Source organism: Mirounga angustirostris, unplaced genomic scaffold, assembly GCF_029215605.1.
Source record: "Mirounga angustirostris isolate CCGP_5_RB_7025 unplaced genomic scaffold, mMirAng1.0.hap1 SCAF_2, whole genome shotgun sequence".
NCBI classification, from domain to species: domain Eukaryota; kingdom Metazoa; phylum Chordata; class Mammalia; order Carnivora; family Phocidae; genus Mirounga; species Mirounga angustirostris.
In genome coordinates this window covers 165,518,876-165,540,956 of record NW_026991710.1, presented here as the reverse complement: position 1 = coordinate 165,540,956, position 22,081 = coordinate 165,518,876, and the positions used below count along the sequence as shown (strand labels likewise).

Sequence of the window (22,081 nt, the reverse complement as noted above, 5' to 3'; positions counted from 1 at the left end):
TCTGTGTCACATTTTGGTAATTCTTGCCATATTTCAAATTTTTTCATTATTATTATACTTGATGTGGTGATCTGTGACCAGTGATTATGACTCACTGAAGCTCAGATGATGGTTGGTAACATTTCTTGGCAATAAGGTATTTTTTTTTCTTTTTTTTAAGATTTTATTTATTTATTTGAGAGAGAATGAGAGAGAGCACATGAGAGGGGAGGGTCAGAGGGAGAAACAGACTCCCTGCCGAGCAGGGAGCCTGATGCGGGACTCGATCCAGGGACTCCAGGATCATGACCTGAGCCGAAGGCAGTCGCTTAACCAACTGAGCCACCCAGGCGCCCAATAAGGTATTTTTTAATTGAGGTACATACATTATTTTATTAGACATAATGCTTTGCACACCTAATAGTCTGCAGTAAAATGTAAATATAACTTGTATATGCACTGGAAACCAAAATCTTCATTAGATTTGCTTTATTGTGGTACTTGCCTTCTTGTGGTGGTCTAGAACCGAACCTGCGATATCTCTGAGGATATGCTTCTACTTTATTCACTTTTATTGCCAACAATATTCCACACACCACATTTTATTTATCCATTCATCATGTAATGGACGTTTGGGTCATTTCCAATTTTTGGTTATTATGCTGCTGTAGGATTGTAGAATTTTAAACCTAAAAAAGGATTATATGGCTTATCTAGCCCATTCCTTCGCAAATTACAGATATGCTAACGAAGCACCAGAAAAAGTAGGTGTTTAGGCCATGTCTCACGGATGCTTTTCAGGATCAAAACTTCAACTGGAACTCAGGTCTTCTAATTATTTTATGACTGCCATTCCTACTCCATCAATAGTTTGCAAAGTTTTAGAAAGAGAGCCTCGTGCTGTTACAATGGATACAATAACAGATAAGAGCCATTCTTGGTACCCTCAGCACTATACAATTTAGTGAAATGGTGATTGTATCTGATTTTCTTCATCTCTGAAACACTTATCTTAGCACAGCGCACATAATGAGTATATAATAGGAAATTATGTAATTGGTGCATCGAAAGAGCTAAACGCAAGGGGTATAAACATACCAGCAAATTTGTATTTGACTTTTTTATTTTCCCTTTAAGCCTGTTCACACTGGTAGTTTTTTTCCATACTCCTAGAGGAAAGCTTGGATAGGCCCCAAGAAATTAAAAGTCCTGGAGTTGCTTTATGTCACAAAACAGACTCAATTCAGTACTTAGAATGCCAACGCTCTGCAAGAGTGGAAGGTTCCATCTCTATCGGGAGTAGTTTTCTCTCCCACCTGCAACAGGCCAGCAGCCTGCAGGCACTGGAGAGAGAGGGTATGAGGCAGCTGGGGAGCTCTTGCAGGGCTGTAATGAGATGGCCCTCTGCTCTCTGTGGCTGGCAAGGGTTTACCTCCATTTTTCTTGTACAGTTGCCTTTGTAGGTTCTTTAGAGACTCTCACTCCTGCATCCCTGGGTGATTACACTTCTCTTGACATGGATGATTCACACTTTTCTGGCTTGTCACTCTCTCCTTCCTTAGTCTCTAGGAAGACAGCAACACTTCAGCCTCTCTATGCTGAAGCAGGATCGCCCCTCCTGGTGGCCCTACTGGAAAATTCCAGATATTCTTTTTTTATGGATAGTCCACATCCGGCTCACCAGAAATACTCCTGTACCCTTTGCCCTAACGGTCAAACCCAATATAGCTTTTCTTCAGCTCATCTATCAGCAGCAGGCAGCCGGTTCCTATTTCACCTTTTATATTTCTCAGACCATTCAATTCTCTCTCTCTCTCTCCACTGTTATATCCTGCTGGTCACATATATTTAGTGTTCTGCCTAGTTTCCTTGAAATTGCTCTCTTGACTGAAGGTGGTAGGAGAATTTTTCTCCCACCTGGGGTGTTTCTGTGTCTGAGGGGAGAACTCGAGTCACAGCTCTCTCTAAGAAAATGCTCCTGAATATTATTCCTTCCTCAAGCTTTTTACTGTAATTGCAGGCAAGTGGTTCAAGAGTCATGAATCTGCTTTAAAAACAATAGTAACAACAACAACAGCAACAAAATCCATAAAATCTCAGAGATTTTTCATCTAGGTCTGTTACCTCACCTTGGAATATCATATCTGTTATTTCTTGGGGCCTTAAATGTAATTTCCAATTTAACATCTGGTTACACATTTAAATTGTCCAGAAGCTAGGGTAATGTAATAAAAGGAACACTGGTCCAGGGTGATATTAGCTACCATGTATGGAACTCTACTTTACACCAGACACCATGTTAAATAATTTGAAAACATTATCTCATCAACTTCTTGTAGCAAGTCATTGATAATAGCAATTATGATCTTCATTTAATAAAGCAGGGAATTAGATCTTCAGAGTTTATCATTTAGAATGGTATGCTGAATATATCATATAGCTGGATGTTTTTAACGGGAAGAAACAGAACTTCTCACCACCACCACCACCAAATGGCTTAAACCACAGAAACAAGGACTATCTTATATTGTAGTTAATTCAGAGGTAGGGCAACTTCAGTGTTGGTTAACTTAATGGCTCAAAGATGTGCCAAGAATCTGGGTTCTTTCCATATTTCTGTTCTGGAGCCTCAGTATTTAATCCTATCTTGGGCTCATTCCTTTCATGATCATAGGATGGTTGCTCCATTTTAGATATCACATCCAGACAAGACCAAGCTTAGCAGAAAAAGAGCTGTTTCTCCCCTTTAGAAAAAACTTTTCCTAAATACCCAACCAGGAAACTAAGCAAAATGGCATTCTGCAGTGAGGAAGAAAGAAGATGTACTATAGATGTGAGGTGGGCAAACTTAGACGCAAGAACTTAAGTAACTTGCCTTAGATCAGGGGGTGGGATTTGAACCCAGGTTTGTTTTGCTCCAAAGTGTATGCTCTCATGCTGTGTTATACAGTATGGTGTGCAGCCAGAGGGACAATGACTTGGGTTATAGCCCTTGTAGTTATGTAACTTTAAGAGATTGTTAACTTCTCAGATCCTCAGTTCTCTTACCTATAAAATCAGAGAGTTGTGTTCCAGTGATGGTCTATTTGCTTTTTAATTACAGTGGGACTGGCAGTACTTTCTGCCGTAAAAAAAGAAAAAAAAAAAAAAAGAGTACATAACTTTAGTTCTTTAACAAGACTTGTCATTATCCTGCCAGTAAAAACATCCATGTTTCAATTGTTAATATTTTATTTGTACTCTCTGTAATGAATTACTACACGATGTTGCCAAATAGCTGCTTGAAACTTTCAAATATTTATCTGTAGAGACAGCGGATTTGTGGTGGATGTGATGGATCTCCAAAGTGGAAATATTTATCAATCAGTCAATATAAACATATATAGCGAAAAGAGAAAGTGGGTCCATGCAGGCTAACACTGCACTATTATCACCCAGGCCAGTTGCCAAACTTGAGCTGTGATTCTTGAAAAATATTCCAAGGAGGGCCCTGTGTGTAGCCAGTGACCTGCAGATAATCTGGGTCTACTACCTTTTAGTCGAATTGCTGCTAATGCCCTGTTTATGCTTACTGGTTTGGCTTGAAATTTTAGTGCATAGAGATGTTTGCCCAATGATGGGTGAGGACATAATTGAAACAGCTTCTTATTTCCAAGCTTTCACCCAAGCTCCTGACTTGTATATTAATTTGAAGAGTTCAGAGAGTAACTCTTAAATCCATAAATCAGGTAAAGAACCCTCAACTATTCAAACAAAAGCTCCTAAATGTAACTAGAAGTATATAACACTGACTTACCACTCATATCTCCTACATTTTCTTTTTTTTTAAATTTTATTCTTATGTTAATCCCCATACATTACATCATTAGTTTTAGATGAAGTGTTCCATGATTCATTGTTTGTGCACAACACCCAGTGCTCCATGCAGAATGTGCCCTCCTCAACACCCACCACCAGGCTAACCCATCCTCCCACCCCCCTCCCCTCTAGAACCCTCAGTTTGTTTTTCAGAGTCTATCGTCTCTCATGGTTCGTCTGCCCCTCCGATTTCCCCCGCTTCATTCTTCCCCTCCCGCTACCTTCTTCTTCTTCTTCTTTTTTTTTTTCTTAACATATATTGCATTATTTGTTTCAGAGGTACAGATCTGAGATTCAACAGTCTTGCACAATTCACAGCGCTTACCGGAGCACATACCCTCCCCAGTGTCTATCACCCAGTCACCCCATCCCTCCCACCCCACCCCCACTCCAACAACACTCAGTTTGTTTCCTGTGATTAAGAATTCCTCATATCAGTGAGATCATATGATACATGTCTTTCTCTGTTTGACTTATTTCACTCAACATAATACCCTCCAGTTCCATCCACGTCGTTGCAAATGGCAAGATCTCATTCCTTTTGATGGCTGCATAATATTCCATTGTATATATATACCACCTCTTCTTTATCCATTCATCTGTCGATGGACATCTTGGCTCTTTCCACAGTTTGGCTATTGTGGATATTGCTGCTATAAACATCGGGGTGCATGTACCCCTTCGGATCCCTACTTTTGTATCTTTGGGGTAAATACCCAGTAGTGCAATTGCTGGATCATAGGGTAGCTCTATTTTCAACTTTTTGCGGAACCTCCATACAGTTTTCCAGAGTGGCTGCACCAGCTTGCATTCCCACCAACAGTGTAGGAGGGTTCCCTTTCTCTGCATCCCTGCCAACATCTGTCGTTTCCTGACTTGTTAATTTTAGCCATTCTGACTGGTGTGAGGTGGTATTTCATTGAGGTTTTGATTTGGATTTCCCTGATGCTGAGCGATATTGAGCACTTTTTCATGTGTCTGTTGGCCATTTGGATGTCTTCTTTGGAAAAATGTCTGTTCATGTCTTCTGCCCATTTCTTGATTGGATTCTTTGTTCTTTGGGTGTTGAATTTGATGAGTTCTTTATAGATTTTGGATACTAGCCCTTTATCTGATATGTCATTTGCAAATATCTTCTCCCATTCTGTCGGTTGTCTTTTGGTTTTGTTGACTGTTTCGTTTGCTTTGCAAAAGCTTTTTATCTTGATGAAGTCCCAATAGTTCATTTTTGCCCTTGCTTCCCTTGCCTTTGGCGATGTTTCTAGGAAGAAGTTGCTGCGGCTGAGGTCAAAGAGGTTGCTGCCTGTGTTCTCCTTTAGGATTTTGATGGACTCCTGTCTCACATTGAGGTCTTTCAACCATTTGGAGTCTATTTTTGTGTGTGGTGTAAGGAAATGGTCCAGTTTCATTCTTCTGCATGTGGCTATCCAATTTTCCCAACACCATTTGTTGAAGAGACTGTCTTTGTTCCATTGGACATTCTTTCCTGCTTTGTCGAAGATTACTTGACCATAGAGTTGAGGGTCCATTTCTGGGCTCTCTATTCTGTTCCATTGATCTATGTGTCTGTTTTTGTGCCAGTACCATACTGTCTTGATGATGACAGCTTTGTAATAGAGCTGGAAGTCCAGAATTGTGATGCCGCTGGCTTTGCTTTTCTTTTTCAACATTCCTTTGGCTATTCGGGGTCTTTTCTGGTTCCATACAAATTTTAGGATTATTTGTTCCATTTCTTTGAAAAAAGTGGATGATATTTTGATGGGGATTGCATTGAATGTGTAGATTGCTCTAGGTAGCATTGACATCTTCACAATATTTGTTCTTCCAATCCATGAACATGGAAAGTTTTCCATTTCTTTGTGCCTTCCTCAATTTCTTTCATAAGTATTTTATAGTTTTCTGAGTACAGATCCTTTGTCTCTTTGGTTAGATTTATTCCTAGGTATCTTATGGTTTTGGGGGCAATTGTAAATGGGATCGACTGCTTAATTTCTCTTTCTTCTGTCTTGTTGTTGGTGTGTAGGAATGCCACTGACTTCTGTGCATTGATTTTATATCCTGCCACTTGACTGAATTCCTGTATGAGTTCTAGCAGTTTTGGGGTGGAGTCTTTTGGGTTTTCCACATAAAGTATCATATCATCTGCAAAGAGTGAGAGTTTGACTTCTTCTTTGCCAATTTGGATGCCTTTGATTTCTTTTTGTTGTCTGATTGCTGTGGCTAGGACTTCCAATACTATGTTGAATAGCAGTGGTGATAGTGGACATCCCTGCCGCGTTCCTGACCTTAGGGGGAAAGCTCTCAGTTTTTCCCCATTGAGAATGATATTCGCTGTAGGTTTTTCATAGATGGCTTTTATGATATTGAGGTATGTACCCTCTATGCCTATACTCTGAAGAGTTTTGATCAAGAAAGGATGCTGTACTTTGTCAAAAGCTTTTTCTGCATCTATTGAGAGGATCACATGATTCTTGTTCTTTCTTTTGTTAATGTACTGTATCACATTGATTGATTTGCGGATGTTGAACCAACCTTGCAGCCCAGGGATAAATCCCACTTGGTCATGGTGAATAATCTTTTTAATGTACTGTTGGATCCTATTGGCTAGTATTTTGGTGAGAATTTTTGCATCCATGTTCATCAGGGATATTGGTCTGTAATTCTCCTTTTTGATGGGGTCTTTGTCTGGTTTTGGGATCAAGGTAATGCTGGCCTCATAAAATGAGTTTGGAAGTTTTCCTTCCGTTTCTATTTTTTGGAACAGTTTCAGAAGAATAGGTATTAATTCTTCTTGAAATGTTTGGTAGAATTCCCCTGGGAAGCCATCTGGCCCTGGGCTTTTGTTTTTTGGGAGATTTTTGATGACTGCTTCAATTTCCTTAGTGGTTATAGGTCTGTTCAGGTTTTCTATTTCATCCTGGTTCAGTTTTGGTAGTTGATACATCTCTAGGAATGCATCCATCTCTTCCAGGTTATCTAATTTGTTGGCATAGAGTTGCTCATAATATGTTCTTATAATTGTTTGTATTTCTTTGGTGTTGGTTGTGATCTCTCCTCTTTCATTCATGATTTTGTTGATTTGGGTCATTTCTCTTCTCTTTTTGATAAGTCTGGCCAGGGGTTTATCAATCTTGTTAATTCTTTCAAAGAACCAGCTCCTAGTTTCGTTGATCTGTTCTACTGTTCTTTTAGTTTCTATTTCATTGATTTCTGCTCTGATCTTTATGATTTCTCTTCTCCTGCTGGGTTTAGGCTTTATTTGCTGTTCTTTCTCCAGCTCCTTTAGGTGTAGGGTGAGGTTGTGTACTTGAGACCTTTCTTGTTTCTTGAGAAAGGCTTGTATTGCTATATACTTTCCTCTTAGGACTGCCTTTGCTGCATCCCAAAGGTTTTGAACAGTTGTGTTTTCATTTTCATTGGTTTCCATGAATTTTTTTAATTCTTCTTTAATTTCCTGGTTGACCCATTCATTCTTCAGTAGGATGCTCTTAGCCTCCATGTATTTGAGTTCTTTCCGACTTTCCTCTTGTGATTGAGTTCTAGTTTCAAAGCATTGTGGTCTGAAAATAGGCAGGGAATGATCCCAATCTTTTGGTACCAGTTGAGACCTGATTTATGACCTAGGATGTGATCTATTCTGGAGAATGTTCCATGGGCACTAGAGAAGAATGTGTATTCCGTTGCTTTGGGGTGGAATGTTCTGCATATGTCTGTGAAGTCCATTTGGTCCAGTGTGTCATTTAAAGTCTTTATTTCCTTGTTGATCTTTTGCTTAGACGATCTGTCCATTTCAGTGAGGGGGATGTTAAAGTCCCCCACTATTATTGTATTGTTGTCGATGTGTTTCTTTGATTTTGTTATTAATTGCCTTATATAATTGGCTGCTCCCATGTTAGGGGCATAGATACTTACAATTGTTAGATCTTCTTGTTGGATAGATCCTTTAAGTAAGATATAGTGTCCTTCCTCATCTCTTATTACAGTCTTTGGTTTAAAATCTAATTTGTCTGATATAAGGATTGCCACCCCAGCTTTCTTTTGGTGTCCATTAGCATGGTAAATCGTTTTCCACCCCCTCACTTTCAATCTGGGGGTGTCTTTGGGTCTAAAATGAGTCTCTTGCAGACAGCATATCGATGGGTCTTTTTTTTTAATCCAGTCTGTTAGACTGTGTCTTTTGATTGGGGCATTGAGCCCATTTACATTCAGGGTAACTGTTGAAAGATAGGAATTTAGTGCCATTGTATTGCCTGTAAGGTGACTGTTACCGTATATTGTCTGTGTTCCTTTCTGGTCTATGTTGGTTTTAGGTTCTCTCTTTGCTTAGAAGACCCCTTTCAAGATTTCCTGTAGGGCTGGTTTTGTGTTTGCAAATTTCTGTAGTTTTTGTTTGTCCTGGAAGCTTTTTATCTCTCCTTCAATTTTGAATGACAGCCTAGCTGGATAGAGTATTCTTGGCTGCATATTTTTCTCATTTAGTGCTCTGAATATATCCTGCCAGTCCTTTCTGGCCTGCCAGGTCTCTGTGGATAGGTCTGTTGCCAATCTAATGTTTCTACCCTTGTAGGTTACATATCTCTTCTCCCGAGCTGCTTTCAGGATTTTCTCTTTGTCTATGAGACTCGTAAGTTTTACTTTTAGATGTCGGGGTGTTGACCTATTTTTATTGATTTTGAGAGGGGTTCTCTGTGCTTCCTGGATTTTCATGCCTGTTTCTTTCCCCAAATTAGGGAAGTTCTCTGCTATAATTTGCTCCATTATACCTTCTGCCCCTCTCTCTCTTTCTTCTTCTTCTGGGAGCCCAATTATTCTAAGGTTGTTTCGTCTTATGGTATCGCTTTTCTCTCGAATTCTGCCCTCGTGATCCAGTAGTTGTTTATCTCTTTTTCTCAGCTTCTTTATTTTCCATCATTTCATCTTCTATATTACTGATTCTCTCTTCTGCCTCGTTTATTCTAGCACTTAGCACCCCCATTTTTGATTGCACCTCATTAATAGCCTTTTTGATTTCTACTTGGTTGGATTTTAGCTCTTTTACTTCTCCAGAAAGGGTTTCTCTAATAACTTCCATATTTTTTTCAAGCCCAGCTAGTATCTTTAAAGTGATGATTCTGAACTCTAGATCTGACATCGTACTAATGTCCGTATTGAGTAGGTCCCTGGCAGTCGGTACTACCTCTTGTTCTTTTTGTTGAGGTGATTTTTTCCGTCTTGTCATTTTGTGCAGAGGAGAATAGATTAATGAGAGAACAAAATGCTAGCAGAGTAACCACGTCCCCAGAAAATATACTCTAAACAAATCAGAAAAGACCTGAAGCAGTGGGATAAGGAGGGAAAGAGAGGAAAAAGAAAAAGAAAAAAAAAGAAAAAGAAAAAGATAAAGATAAAAACAAAAACAAACAAAACAAAACAACAACAACAACAACAAAAACCAGAATGTGATCAAATATGATCAGGCTGGTATATAGATCAGTGCCACACACTAGATTTGGGGTGTATTTTGGTCTTTTAGAAGAAAGTGCCTCCCAAAATTTTAAAGAAAGAAAAACTTATATATGTACAAAAATAAGGGTTGATATGATGAAGGGATGGAATATGACTATAAAAAAGGAAATTATAAAAAAATTTATAAAAGGAATTGATAAGAAGTTGTTTGAAAAAAGAAAGAAGAGGATTTAAAAAAAGAAAAAAGAAAAAGAGAAAAAAAAAGGGAGAGGATGTGATCAGGCAGGGGAATAGAAAACACCATATACTAGAGATTTAGGGTATATTTTAATCTGTTAGAAGTAACTATCTCAAAATTTTAAAGAGAGAACAACTTATACATATAAGCCAAAAATATGGGTAAATACTATGAAGGGATAGAATATGACTCTAAAAATGAAAAATAATTTTTTTTTAAAAGGGATTGATAAGATGTTGGTTGAAAAAGGGAAAAAGAAAAATTCAAAAAGAAATAAAAAGACAAAAAGACAGTTAAAAAAAATTAACTTTAAAAGACTAAAGAATCATGGTAAAAAAGCCTTGAATTCTATGTGCAGTAGTCCCCTAGCGCTGGAGTTCTGCCGTTCTCATTGATCGGTAAACTTGGTCTTGGCTGGCTGTTCTCGCTGATCTTCTGGGGAGGGGCCTGTTGCCGTGGTTTCCAAATGTCTCTGCCGGAGGCGGAATTGCCCCACCCTCGCCCCCTCCCGGCTAAGTAATCTGCTCGGGTTTGCTCTCCGGGGCTTTTGTTCCCTGCGAGCTTTCCGTACAGCTTTGGAGGCGGAGAGTGAAAATGGCGGCCTCCCAATCTCCGCCCCGGAGGAGCCGAGAACTCGGGGCCCCGCTCCTCAGTGAGCCCCCAGAGAAAAGCCGTCAGTCACTCCCGTCTCCCCGGTCTCCGGCCGCACTCCGTGCTCACCCGGCCTGTCACCCAGCATTTCTATCTCTGGCACCTGACCCCGGGTGGAGTCTCCAAACCCAGCAGATCCCTGCGGTGTGCTCCCATGCGGCTCCTCCCGGGGGAGGAAGGTGAGTCTCCCCGGATCTGCCGCTTGTTGGGTCCCTGCTGGAGGAGCAGGGGCCCGACTGGGCCGCGGATCACGGTTTATGGCCACCCCGAGCTGAGAGCCCGCGCCTGGGCTCCGCCTCTGCAGCCGGCTTCCCTGCTCCGTTACCTGGGAGCTCTGCCACACTCAGGCACCCCCGGTCTTTCTGTGACCCCGAGGGTCCTGAGACCACACTGTCCCGGAGGGTTCCACCCCCCGCTTAGCCACCCGAGTGACGTCCCTCAGCGGAGCAGACTTTTAAAAGTTCCGATTTTGTGCTCCGCGGCTCTATCACTTGCCAGAAGTGGCCGATGGAGGCCCCTCCCCCGCCGTCTATTCTCCCGAATATCGCCTCGGATTCCCTTCTCCGCACGTCCTACCTTCCAGAAAGTGGTCGCTTTTCTGATGAGAGAGTTGTTGCTCTTCTTTTCTTCGATCTCCTGTTGAGTTTGTAGGTGTTCAGATTGGTTTGATCCCTATCCAGCTGAATTCCTGAGAGGAGACGAAATCCAGGTCTCCTACTCCTCCGCCATCTTGCTCCGCCCCCCCTCTGGACTGTTCTTAAATACAAGATAAAGCTCCTTGTTTTGGTAATATTCCAAATGCAGTTTTATATAAAGTGTCTTCTTTTGACTTCCCGGAATAATGGAATAGAGTCATGGTATCTGTAATTTACAGTTGTGAATATTTTTGAAAAACTAATCCAAGTGGAGGGTAGATTTATTGACTATTTGGAGCCTAATTGTATTTATATAATCATCGTGCACTGGAGAAAGAAATAAATCAGAAAAACGAGAAAAATAGTGTTCTGGTTGGCCCAAATGCTCGGAATCCTCCCTCATTACCAGTAAAGAAAGTGTTGGAAGGCAGCCTCTCTTCTCATCCCAGTCTGAAGAAACTTGCTCTATTTATTATGCACATATTTCTTTTTTTAAGAGAGGTGATTATTTGTTTAAAATGACACCCTACTAGGATGAATTCTGCTTGGACTGACTGAGGGAGTACAGAGTAAATCCATACAATGTTATCAAGGACTTAAAGCAAGATTTATGAAAAGTAATTTACCCACAGATAACCAAGAGTTGACTGCATTGGAAACATTATATTGAGAGACCTCCAAATTTCTACAAAAATGACTGAATGACATTGGCAGATGGGCATGGGTATCATTCCACTGGATGAAATCTCAACTTCTTTTAGAAAGGAAAATGTGGAGAATTTAAGGATCCATCAAAACTATATTGATTCTCAGGAAAATGGAAGCAAGCACAAATTTTAATATGACCTAAACCATGATCCTCAATATGAATCCTATACTTCTTTAATACACAAACACTCTTTGCCCATAAATACATTCTTAAAGCTATCTGTTCAATGAAGTATTTACTGAACTCTATTATGCACCAAAACACTGTGTGAAAACTGGGGATAGATACAATTGTTGGTTAAGACAAAGTCCATCCTCTCTTGTGGACCACTTACCTTTCGGGAGAGACCAACAAAAAACAAATAAATAGACCAAAAATAATGAAGCAACTATAAATTAGGATCTATGAAGCTAATAAACAAGGTACTAATGCTAAGAGTGAGTGTCTTTCTGAAGATTTGGCCTTTCTGAGAGCTAAATGATTGGAGGAAGCTGAGATCCAGAGGAATTGTTTAGGTAAGTAAAAGGATAGTTTTAGAGATAAATCCTAAGCTTACTTCATGCAATTCTAAAAACTCTTGTAAGAAATACTAGTGTACAGGGACATCTGGGTGGCTCAGTCAGTTAAGCTTCTGCCTTCGGCTCAGGTCATGATCCCAGGGTCCTGGGATGGAGCCCCACGTTGGGCTCCCTGCTCGGTGGGAAGCCTGCTTCTCCCTCTCCTTCTGCTACTCCCCCTGCTTGTGCACTCTCTCTCTCTCGATCTAACAAATAAATAAAATTTTAAAAAAAGAAGTACTACTGTACACTACCAGGGTAGTAATACTTAAACTTTAGCATGTGTCTGAATCACCTCCTACAAGGCTTGTTAAAATGCAGATTCCTGGGCTCTATGTTCAGGGGTTCTGATTTAGTAGGTCTTAAATAAAGTCTGTAAATGTGCATTTTTAACAAGTTCCCAGATACTGCTGTTGCTTATTGACTTTTGGAGCATGCTCTGATTAGCGCTGCTATAGGCCTAATCCTTTTTGTGAATGCATTGCGTAGAGGTAGAGGTTAACAAAATTAAGGTATTTTACACTTGTATTACTATAGCTTACAAGTCTTTTGCATATACATTATTTGATCAGTATAATTACCATATTAAGCAGAAAAGGCAGGGGTTTTATCTCTGTGTTATTCATTTAGTCATTCATTCACTCAACACGTGTGTTCTGAGAGTCTGCTAGGTGGTGAGCACTGTACAAAGTGTGCTGGCATTATGGTGGTGGGCTAAATGGACATGGAGCTCAGAGTTCAGAAGCAGACATGAAGCCAATTATCTCATAATGTATATTTCTAACAATCATGTTATATAGATGACAAGTAACAGGAAGAAAATGTACTAAGAGAGAGTAAACTCTTTTCAGAAGGAAATTTTTATATGACGAGGTCCAGAATTGGCTCTGTGAAACCTCCCAGGTTATGCAGTTAGGAGTGAGAATGACATGGCGATCTCCACATCCCAGCACTATTTCCTTTCTACAGAGGCTGCCTCTCAAGATGCACAAGGTCAGGAAGTCACAAAGTCAGGAAAAGGATAAGCACTCAGATCAGGAAGTGCCACTGTCTGGGACTGAATCTAAGGAAGATCCACACCCCCTGGATGGGACTTACTATGTCCAAGTAGGTTTACGGTCTCCTACCTCATCAGGAAGCAGTCATTCAAAATGCTATCAAAAGAGGGAAGACACCAGACATTTTTTTGAGACTCTACCACATAATAGGCATATTTTGTAACATATTGGTGCTTATTGTTCCCTTCATACATTTCTCAGGTTCCCAGAGGTTAAATAATTTAGTCAAGATCATACATCTCAACAGGAATGGAGTGAAAATCCATCTCTATCTGACGATAAAGTCAGTGTGATTGGTAGCTTGGAGTTAAGTAGGTCCAGAGCTCTAAAGAAAAAAAAAAAAAAACCACAAAAAACCCCCACAAAAAGCAATGACTCCCAAGGGACCTGGCTTTGAGGTAAAGTCTTGTATCTGACACACACATTCGGTGGAGATCAGTCTGAGCATTCATTTCAGGGATTTTCAGGTATATGTAAATGGAATCACAGGGAGGTGCTTGAAACAGATACTGGTATCAGTAACTAAAGAATGTGATCAAGTCTGGGGTTTGGCCTTGAGATATATATATATATATATATATATATATATATATATATATATATATATTTTTTTTTTTTTTTTTTTTTTAAACTAGTTTGCCAGGTCATTCTAAAGCCCACTATTCTGTTCCACCAATGTAGCTGTTTTCAAGCATGACGGCAGAGCAGGAAAGTAGGTCAATATGGCTAGGAAAAGTACAGAAATAGGAAATTAGGACATATTTTAATATTTTCATGAGTAAATAAAATTATTATTATCTCATGCCACCCAACTCATTTGTTCAAACATTCCATGCTTATCAAACTTAATATTTCTAAGAATCCTGATACTGAGAAAGACTGCCCTAGCTAACATATCTCAATTCTCTTGTCATCCTGACAGATCTGCCTCTATAAATTGATTTTTTAATGTATTTTATTCCTGGAACTTTATCTCTTACTGCCTTATTGCCCTTGAATGTACAGGCACACCTCAGAGATATTGCAGGTTTGGTTCCGGACCACCACAATAAAGCAAATATTGCAATAAGGCTAATCAAATTAATTTTTTATTCCCCTGTGCATATAAAAGTTACATTTACACCGCACTGTAGTCTGTTGACTAAGAAAAAATGTACATACTACAAATGCTAACCATCATCTGAGCTTTCAGGGAGTCATAATCACTGGTCACAGATCACCATAACAAATATAATACCAATGAAAGAGTTTGAAACATTGCAAGAGTTACCAAAATGTGACGCAGAGGCCCAAAGTGAGCAAATTCTGTTGGGAAAAATGGTGGCCAGTTTGACATGCTTGATGCAGGGTTGCCACAAACCTCTCATTTGGAAAAATAAATGCAACACCTGTGAAGCACAATACAGCAAAGTGCAATAAAATGAGGTATGCCTGTATATGGTTGAGGATTGGATACAGGACTGTCATCACCATGATATGAAGCATAGTGAATATATAGGTTTGATTAAAATGTCAGTGAACCTGGGGCACCTGGGTGGCTCAGTCCTTAGGCGTCTGCCTTCGGCTCAGGTCATGATTCCAGGTCCATCGGGCTCCCTGCTTGGCGGGAAGCCTGCTTCTCCTTCTCCCACTCCCCCTGCTTGTATTCCCTCTCTTGCTGTGCCTCTCTCTGTCAAATAAATAAATAAAATCTTTTAAAAATAAATAAATAAAATGTCAGTGAACCCCTACTTGTATACTCCTAGTGCTATGCAATAAGAACAGGATGCTAAGTATAAAGCAAATTATCGGATAATAGTTAAGAGTTTTTGAAAAATAGAATACCTGATTGTAAAAATGAGAGAATCTCATGGTAGAATTAAAACATAAAGTCTAGGAAATTTTCTCAGAAATTAGAATAAAAGATGCAGTAAAAAACATGACAGGAAAAAATAGAAAATCAATCCAGGATTGCCATTATCTGACTAAAAAAGTTCTCATGAAGGGGATGGAGAAAACAGATGGGAGGAAATTTATGAAAGGGATAATTCAAGAACATTTTCTAGAACTGAAGAACATGACTTTCTAAATTTAAATGATTCCAGGCGCCTGGGTGGCTCAGTTGGTTAAGTGTCCGACTCTTGGTTTCGGCTCAGGTCATGATCCCAGGGTTGTAGGATCTAGCCCTGCATTGGGCTCTGCGCTGGGCATGGAGCCTGCTTAAGATTCTTGCTCCCTCTCCCTCTACCCCACTCTCTGCTCTCTCTCTCCTTCTCTAAAAAATAAATAAATAAATGCATAAATAAATTTAAATGATTCACCAAGTGTCAAACACAGTGTATTAAAACAGCAAACAAAAAGTTTTCACATTATTATGAGAAGTTACTGAGGATAGATATCTTACAAGATTTCAGAACAATAAAAATAGATTAAAAACAAATACCATCAATCAGAAGAATAGTGAACTACTCAGAAGCTAGGAAACAGCAACAGCAACCTAAACATTTAGGAGATAATGTTCAACCCAGAATTCGACACCTCGTCCAAGCCGTCAATCGAGTGCTGATGCTAGAAAGGCAGTTCCATCCAGGAAAGGTGTCAAAGTATACACAATTGTCCCATGAACACACAGGTTTGAACTGTGTGGGATTTTTTACAGTACAGTACAGTAAACATATTTCTATTTCTTATGATTTTCTTAATTTTCTTAATAACATTTTCATTTCTCTAGTTTATGCAAGAATCCAATATATAACACATGTAATATACAAAATATGTGTTAATGAACTGTGTATGTTATCAGTAAGGTTATCAGTCAACAGTAGGCTACTAGTAGTTAAGTTTTGGGGAGTCAAAAGTAATAACAAAGATTTTCAACTGCAAGGGGGTTTGGTACCCCTTACTCCTGTGTTGTTCAAGAGTCAACTACATGTGTTTAGATTACTTTGATTAAAAGTGAAAATTAATTATTTTTTATTCAAGTACAATTAACCTACAGTGTTTCATTAGTTTTAGGTGTGCAATATAATGATTCAGTAATTTTGTACATTACTCAGTGATCATCATGATAATTGTACTCTTAATCCCCTTTATTTCACCCATCCCCCTACCTACCTCCCCTCTGGCAACCACCTGTTTGTTCTCTGTACTTAAGAGATTTCTATTTTTTTGTTTGTCTCTTTTTTTCTTTGTCTTGTTAAAATCCACAAATGAGTGAAATCATATGTTATTTGTCTTTTTCTGACTGGCTTATTTCACTCAGCACCATATCCTCTAGGTGTTGTTGTTGCAAATGGCAAGACCTCATTCTTTTTTAAGGCTGAGTAATATTCCACTATATATATATCCATTATCCATTCATCTATGGATATGTACTTGGATTGCTTCCATATCAACATTATAAATAATGTTTCAATAAATAGGGGTGCATATATCTTTTCAAATTAGTGTTTTCATTTTCTTTGGGTAAATACCCAGGAATGGAATGACTGGGTCATATAGTATTTATATTTTTAATTTTTTGTGGAACTGTTTTCCACAGTGCCTGCACCAATTTACATTACTACCAACAGTGCACAAGTGTTCCTTTTTCTTCATATCTTCACCAACACTTCTTATTTCTTGTGTTTTTGATTTTGAAAATAAACTATTTTTTTTAAAGATTTTTATTTATTTATTTGACAGAGAGAGAGAGAGAGACAGCTAGAGAGGGAACACAAGCAGGGGGAGTGGGAGAGGGAGAAGAAGGCTCCTGGCTGAGCAGGGAGCCCGATGCGTGGCTCAATCCAAGGACCCTGGGATCATGACCTAAGACGAAGGAAGACGCTTAACAACTGAGCCACCAGGCGCCCCGAAAATAAATTATTTTTTAAACAAGAGTTTTCAACTTGAATTTCAGAATCTTGTTTCTAAGATTTAGTTCCATTTATAATCAGCTGTTACTAAAATTATCTGCACTTTAGTTTACCCACATAAACAACTATTTCTAAGGTACTTTCCAGTCATACTTATCATGATTATGCTAAAACCTCATGATATAAGGTGGGAAGAGGTGACAAGAATGATAAGTTCATCTTGTTTAATGAAATCTAAAATCTAGACACATCATGAACATGGCAGTTGATGGTAATGATGGTTATTATCCCTGTCCCCACCTTTTCCTACCTTCCCATCCACCATCAATTCCATATCTTCCCCCAGTCCCAAGTTCCTTGGTGCCATGTCAGAGGTAGTACAAGGCAGGATGAATCCTTGGTGAGCTCAAAGTGGCAATTCTTTAGTTCTTGAGCTGAACACAGAAACTAAAATTACATCCTGATTTAAAGTGCACCTAGTGAACTATTTTGGGTGAAGAAATCCAGTTGAGAAGACTATTCATGTTTGAAACGTGAACAATAGAGTTAATAATTTGCTGATAATTTGTAAAATATAGGCAAGATTTATAGCCACTAGAATGTTCAAAAAAATCTTCAGAAAGAAAAGGTATTTCTCTTGGCTTCTTACAGCTGAATTACTTGTACCTTCTATATGGAGTCCTTCAAAAATATTTCTAAGCATGAAAAATAAGCAACAAAGTAGAAAACACATTTCGATGAAGCAGGCTGGGTTGAACAAATTGTAAGAGAGGAACCCTAAGGAATAGTAATGATTCATAGACAGACAATTCAGAACTATTTAAATGTCTAGGACTGGAATAGAGCTGGAACTGAATAAGAATATTGGTCTTAAGACACCAATTTTCTTTTAACTAGGGAGAAAGTGGCAGCATAACAGATAATAAAAACTTTCTAAGACAAATCCAAGAGCATCCAAATTTTTAAAATCAAAGAAAATTGAGCAATAGCTTACAGAGACTAGTCACTTAAAGGGACAATTTACATTATAAGCACTTAAGGAAATGAGACCCAGAGGGATGAATTCACTTGCCCAAGGTCACACTTAAGTTGCCCAAGGTCACATAGTTAATGAACGGCAAAGCCAGAATTAAAGCCCAGCTCTTCTGATGCTCATTGATCTTGATTATTGAACAAAAACATCGTGCTGGGGACATTTGTACAGGGCTGAAGATACCAGAGAAGCTAATAGGGGCTGGGAGCCCCTGGGTGGCCCTAGCCCCTGCGGGGGAGCAGTAGATGGATGAGATATAGATGTTTTGGGAGAGAAATAATACAATCAGGAAGCTTTTTTTATGCAAGCAAATCTGGAAAATTGATTAAATATGTATTAAAAGAAAAGGACTTGAATTTGTAAGTCTACAATAATTTGTTGAGATTTATTTTCTTCTTGTTAATAAATACATAATTTATGCTAATTTTTTAAAAAAGAGGTCGTCTAAATTTTATAGAGTTCAGGTCCTGCAGAACTTCGATCTAATCCTGCATCTGGGCCCTCAATGAATGTTATTATTGTTTTTGTGATCACATAATTATTACCTAAATCTACCTGAAAAAAATTAAAATTAAAATGATTAATATTGCAAAATGTTGTTTTGCTCTTTTGCAACGGGATGAATAATAAATACTTTAGGTTTTGTAGGTCACACAATCTTTGCCACAACTACTCAACTGCATCACTGTGCTATGAAAGCAGCCATAGACAATAATAAATGAATTAGTATGGCTGTGTTCTAATTCTAAAAACCTTTTTAAAAAAACAGGTAGAGGGCCAGCATAAGCCCATAGGCTGTAGCGTGCCAACCTTTCATCTAAAGTTACTTTAAATTGACCTTCCCAACCTCAGAACCATGGACATTCTGGCTAGATAATTCTTTGTTGTGGAAGTTTGTCCCGAGCATCTGTTTAGCTGCATTCCTGACCTCTATCCACTAAATGACAGTGGAGCTCCCACCCTTTCCCCATGGCTGGACAATCAAAAATGTCTCAGACATTGTCAAATGCTCCCCGGGAGACAAAATCACCCCTGACTGAGAACCACTGCTTTAAATTAATGGTGGCCAAAATGTGTGTGTTTGGGGTTAGTGGGGTGGGGTGGAGGTGTTCATATCTGAATCACAGGTGTGGCTTCCCTCAGCACATCCTCTTATCCATCCCCTCCCCTTGAAGATTCTGGAACACCTGGGAGTGATAGTGGGCAGCAACAAGAAAGTCCTGCTGGTGATTCAGAAACACAACCGTGCCACCTTCATCCATATATAACTTCAGTTTTATTTTACAAACGTGAGACGCATAGCAACTATTGAATGCTTATATCGCGTAAACTGAGACTCCCCTGTTTATGACTGAGCATTTGACTGCTCGCTTGTGTATTTACATAATCTGTCACTTCTACAAATCTAAGCAATATCCGAGGTAAATTTCCTATTGATAAATATTTTATATGGTCTCACATTTTAATTCAAGATGTTAGAATAATAAAATTTGCAGAGGAGGACACATGGAATGCTTCAGATTCTATAATTATTGATCTTTTGCAAAATTCAATTCGATGTTCTCTATAATTTGGCACCTTTAAAGAAACGCAAGGAAACAAAGAGAACTGTCAGCATTGTCCACTAGATTGGAAGACTGTAAACCATGGACAGGGAGAAAGTACTCGCTGGGATCACTTCTAGGCTCTGTGAATATGGGAAGAGTAAAAGGGCAAACAAATGCTATGGTGGTCTGACCAACTTCATTTTGTTTCTACTTATGAGGGCAAGAGGTATGTCTGCATTTCATCTCCGACAGGTGGCAGGAGAGCGTTGGGCAGTACGTGTTGCGGATGATTTTGCCGCAGTGCGCACGGCGCCTGGCACCAAGAGGCCAATCTACCCCTACTCGCCAAATTAGGTTTAGCTTCCAAAAACCCTGCTGTTCAGGGGCGTTTTTCCACGGAGAAACTAAAAGCTTTGTTCCTCGCGCTCTAAAAAATGCCCTTTCATAATAAATCTTTATACATTTGATTGCAGAACTCAGGGCTCTCAATTCCCTAAGTAAGTCAATTAGAGATAATTCAATATTTGATTATAAGATTTACAGTTCTGCTCTTTACAGTTTCCCAGGTGAGTGCCCTAGAACTGAGCCCAAGTGAACTGCGCCATTAATTTTGATCCTGGTGTAAAACTGGTCCTAACAGCATGGGGTGCTAAAGTACACACCAGAGAACAAGAGCCAGGGAAAGAACCACCTCTCCCTTAAATCTGTGTCCTTGTGCTTCGCAGCTGTGCTTCACCTACTTGTTTTCATTACTAGAGGAACCATGCCTTCCACAATTTTAAAGGCTGCACAGCATTTGTCTCTAAGCTGGGTCTACCTCCATCAGATAAATAAACTATTTTTGAGCTGACTGCAATTATAATGAAGAGAGGATGCGAGATCTGTCTCCTCAGCATGCCTCCAGAAGAATCCTTGCTTCTCTCTGCAACACTCCTGAGATAATTCCAATATACATTATCTAGGGCTCAACAGCCTAGCCAAACAGAAGGGTAAAGACATCTGTGCCAGTTCCTGCGTGGTACTGTTGAGACATCTGGGAAACTCTTAAGGGGCTTATTTGTTTTTCCGGAGAACTTTATTCCTTGACATGTATGGTTACAGCTTTTGCTAACACTCAGCACCAGAATCCTTATGACTCATTGCCCTTCAAGGGGCATGACTTCAGATAAGTAAAAAGTGAACTCGTTGGATGAGTGCTACATGAAGAAAATCTCCTTGTTTTGTGCCTGAAGACCTGGTAAGAGAGATTAAGTTATTTTTAGCTGTGAAAATTATCCCCGGTTCCACAACCTGCCTCTTTATAGCCATCAACAAGAGAGAAAAAACCCTCATAATTGGAGCCAGTTGCTAACACAAGCAAAGGCATTTCTTACTGGGCAGACATTTTAAGGAAAAAAAAAATGCTAAAAAGGAGCCTCATAGAGAAATCTAGTCTTTAAATAAAGAAATTTATTCTCTCTGGGTAATAGGATTGCTGGTTAGACTCCTTGTAAGCCAACCACAGAGAAACACATGGTTGGCATTACAGGCCTTGTTCAATGATTCTCATTTGCAAGGTACCTACGAAAAGCCTCTAAGAGACCAAGTGCCTCTGAACTTATTTTACAGTTTTTTCCTAACCCATGTACATAGCAAATCAAGAACAAATTTGACCATCTATACCTAAGTTCATCTGTATAAGAAACACACAACCTATACGCAACTTGGCATATATGTATTTGGATTTATACATTTGTGTATACATATATATTTGTGTATTGGCAACTGAATGTGTAATGAATGTGTAACGGCAGCATTGTGTTTGGCCACTGAAATTTTCATCCAGTAAAATATATTACATTAATTATTGCTTGGTTTAGTAACTATATTGACTGCATTTGGGGCACAGCTCCATTGCTACATAATGCCCTTCTTTAACAATTTCGGAAAGAGGCTTCCTGTAATTAAAGAACTGAAGAAGAGAGAGCGAGAAAGAAAAAAAAGGAAGGAAAAAAGGAAGGAAGGAAAAGAGAAAGAGGGAAGGGAAGGGAAAGGAAGGGAAGGACATAGGACACAGGAGTACAAGCTCTAAACCCAACCTCACTATGGACTCTAATAGTTTCCCCATATGTAAAACGAGGCTAATGATGCCATTTTGCCATATCTATCAGAGCAGAGGATGAGATGAGGTGAGAGGAAGGGCTTTTAAAACCGTGAAACACTCTCAAACTCCAAGTGTGAGCATAGGGCACTGTGAAGAGTAGTGTACTTGTGTAAAACCAAGTCAGAAAAGGTAGGTAGGATGAAGCTTGCTCTGATATAAACCTTATTCTCAACCAATCCTCATCAATTCTTGCCTAGCTTCTTATACCACTTAAATCAATCTTTCACAACATCTACAGTGATCTCTCTAAAATAGTCACCTAACTGTCCTTATCCTCACCTACAGTGCATCACTTTTAACATCAACCAGCAGGCATTTTTAACACGGCTCATGAGCCTTCTCATGGTCTGACCCATACCCCATTTAGCAGCTTTACCTTCCTCTACCACCTCCCT

General features: G+C 39.3%; 1 long non-coding RNA gene across 1 annotated transcript in view; it reads left to right on the top strand.

Moving 5' to 3' along the window:
• The first annotated feature begins 207 nt into the window (after positions 1-207).
• Positions 208-22,081, top strand: part of LOC129045963 (uncharacterized) — a 65,617-nt gene continuing 43,743 nt past the window's right edge. Inside the window, exon 1 of the long non-coding RNA XR_010409679.1 lies at positions 208-341. This is a non-coding gene — a long non-coding RNA (uncharacterized LOC129045963). The remainder of the gene's footprint in view (positions 342-22,081) is intronic.